The sequence below is a fragment of the Phascolarctos cinereus genome, unplaced genomic scaffold (assembly GCF_003287225.1).
Source record: "Phascolarctos cinereus isolate Bilbo 61053 unplaced genomic scaffold, phaCin_HiC Scaffold_5;HRSCAF=322, whole genome shotgun sequence".
Taxonomy (NCBI): Eukaryota; Metazoa; Chordata; class Mammalia; order Diprotodontia; family Phascolarctidae; genus Phascolarctos; species Phascolarctos cinereus.
Window position 1 is genome coordinate 123,481,172 of NW_027555958.1, and position 3,111 is coordinate 123,484,282.

At 38.6% G+C, this 3,111-nt stretch overlaps 1 pseudogene across 1 annotated transcript in view; it reads right to left on the bottom strand.

Moving 5' to 3' along the window:
* LOC110208895 (putative E3 ubiquitin-protein ligase TRIML1 pseudogene) overlaps positions 1–3,111 on the bottom strand; it is a 37,198-nt pseudogene that overhangs the window by 33,388 nt on the left and 699 nt on the right. The window lies entirely within an intron of this gene.

Genomic DNA, 3,111 nt, shown 5'->3' on the forward strand with positions numbered 1-3,111 from the left:
AAGCAATCATCCTTTTATCAAGTTGTCTTCTTCTGTGTTTGTGTCTTGAGCTTGCCTGTAACCATAGTAGTTCTTTACGGTTGAATTTTTTTTTTGTTCATTTGCTCATTCTTCCAGCCTCCTTCTTGACTTTGGACTTCACATTAATGACAGGTTTTGCACACTTCTGGGGGGGAAGGGGAGATATCTAACTCAAGCTTCTTTCCTTTTACATACTTCTGCTGCTTTTACAACTGGAGGGTTGCAAGTTTTTAGTACTCCAAAATTGGTATAATCCAAGGAAAGGTCTGTTCACCTCCCTCCTGGTCAGAGTTCTGCAAGTTCCTGACCCAGTTTTCATTTGTTGGCTTGTTCATGGTTGAGTTTAAGTAAACATCTATTGGAGACAGTAACTTTTAGCCTACTGGGAGGCTCTTGTAGGTTTGGAGTGACTGAACCTTGTTCCCTTTCAGTCTGAGGGTCCTGCCCTGGTAATACCATTGTAAGCTTAGATGTTGGAGTAAATGCCAGAACTGAGTCTTTCTTCCTATGACCCTGAGCTCAAAGCCACTATCTGCATTTTTTGAACTTGTTTCTTGATCAATATCCAAGTAGGATGGGCCCACATAATCCAGAACTGGGCAATGGGCACAGAGCTGACAGAGGGCATCTATTCTGGCGCCCTACATTAGTTCAAGGATCCCTAGGATCTTTCATGATTTCTGCCCTGGCATTGTATCTCAACTCTCTTTCCTAAAGGGCTGTAATGCTCCTCATATCTGCTACCTGCTCTCCCATTCCTGACCAAGTCCCTCATCCCCAGTATCTGAAGATCTTTGTGTCTGTCTGCCTAAGCTTCCCTTGGATGGGAAAAAAATGCAGATTGGAAGAAGCCCAATAAGAATTCCTAGAAGAGTTAAAAAGTGAGGTAAAAAGTTACTTAAAAAACTAAATGAGAGATATGGAAGAAAAACATGAAAAAAAATTAAAAGGTTGGTTTAAAAAAAGGCGTAAAACTTCATTGAAGGAAACTTACTGAAGAAAAGAACCTAGATATAATGTTTCATGAAATTATGAAAGAAAGATGCCTGGATATCTTAGGACCAAAGGGCAAAGCAGAAATGGAAAGAATCCACCAATCATCTCCTGAAAGAAACCCCCAAATGAAAACTCCCAGGAATATTATAGCTAAAATTGAGAGCACCTAAGTTAAGGAAAATATTGCAAGTAGCCAGAATGAATTCAAGCAGCACAGAGCCATGGGCAGGATCACATAAAACTTATCAGCAAAACTAAAGAATGGAGAGCTTAGAATATGATAATCTAGAAGGTAAAGAATCTGGGCTTATAACCAAGAATTACCTCCCTGAAGAACACAGTATAATCCTATAGGATAATTAAACATACCTTTAATAAAATTGAAGACTTTCAAGCATTCTGATGAAAAGAGCAGATCTAAGTAGAAAAGTTGATGTATAAACCCAGAAGGAAAAGGTAAAAAAAAAGTAAACATAAGTGGGAAATCATAAGCAGCTAAAGAAGGTTAAACTGTTTACCTTCTAATATGGAGAGATGATGCATATAACCTCCTAGAACTTTATTATCACAAGATAGAGGACCTAGGTACAATTCTATTATATTTGAATGATTTCAAAAGAAGAATGAAAAGGTGTGGAAGAGGAATGTACTGAGAGAGGGGGGAAGGGAAAGGAATGAATACAAATACAAAATGCATACAACATATTTTGGAGAAGAAATAGCATGGAAGAAGAGATAACATAGGGTAGTAGATTGAGACCTAGTCTTAGAATTAGGAAGAATCACAGGGTTGTTGTCAGAGTTGAGTCCAGCCTCTGACCTATATAGACTAGGCAAATCACTTAACATCTTAGTGTTCTGAGTAACTTTCTAAGGCTAATTAAGTTATAGAGGGGGTGCTGCTCTGCATGAGTAGAAGATGTCCTTCATGGGGAGTTCCTTATACCGTTGAAACCACAAGTTAGTCAAAATCCAAAATTTTTTGGGAAAAGGCACAAGTCAAATACGAAATGCAATTTATCAACAATAAAACAAGGGGACACAATGAAAAGGTAGGGAATTGTGAGATAGAGACAATGGGAGATAGGACCGACAAGAATAGATATGAGAGAGAAAGGAGTGGTGGTCAGGGAAGGGAACTTTGGCCTAGGCGATGTACAATGAAGAGTCAAAAGGATTCTGAGTGGAACCTACAAGTGAAATGTCAAGCTCTTTTCAGTAGTATAGGTAATATTGATTATTAATCCTTGAGAAAGAGATGGAAAGGGTAGAGATGTTGAATGTATGAGAGACAGAGCAGATTTCCAATCTCTTGTACTGGACCAAGCAGAACAATCCAGCTTGAGGGAATCTGATGGCAGCTAGTTGGTACTGTGAGTAGGCTGTTAGGCTTGGGAGTTGGGAAGACCTGAGTTCAAATTTTGATTCAGACAGAACTTTCTAGTTACGTGACCCTTAGGAAGTCACTTAATCTGACTCAGTTTTCTTATCTGTGAAATGGAGATAATAATAACACTTCCCTCACAGGGTTGAAATGTTTGTAAAGCACTTTGCAAACTTTAAAACATTGTCCATCATTAATCTGTGTCTTCTACATGGCAGTTTTTCACATAGCCATCATACATGGGTGACCTACATACAGCAATGGTAAGAAATGGTCCCCTCAGTGTAGCTGGTCATCAGCCAGCTGCACTCAGTGTATTATATACAACAAGTTGAGATCACCCAAAAAGAATAAACTCATCTTTCAACTAGACACTCAGGAAAAACAGAGAAAAAAACATGCCTACTCTCTGTTTTTAGGGTTTAGAGACCTTTTTCTTCTGGTGGTGCCTTTAGATGTTCCATTTTTTCCCTTCCTTTTTTTCCGGCTCAAAATCTAAGATCTTTTATTCCACAGTTCTCACTTTAATTCTTTTTAAATTTTTTGTTGTTCAGTCATTTCAGTCACGTCTGACTCTTCATGACCTCATTTGGGGTTTTCTTGGCAAAGATATTGGAGTGATTTGCCATTTCCTTCTCCAGCTTATTTTTATACATGAGGAAACTAAGGCAAACAGGGTTAAATGATTTGCCCAGGGTCACACAGCTAGT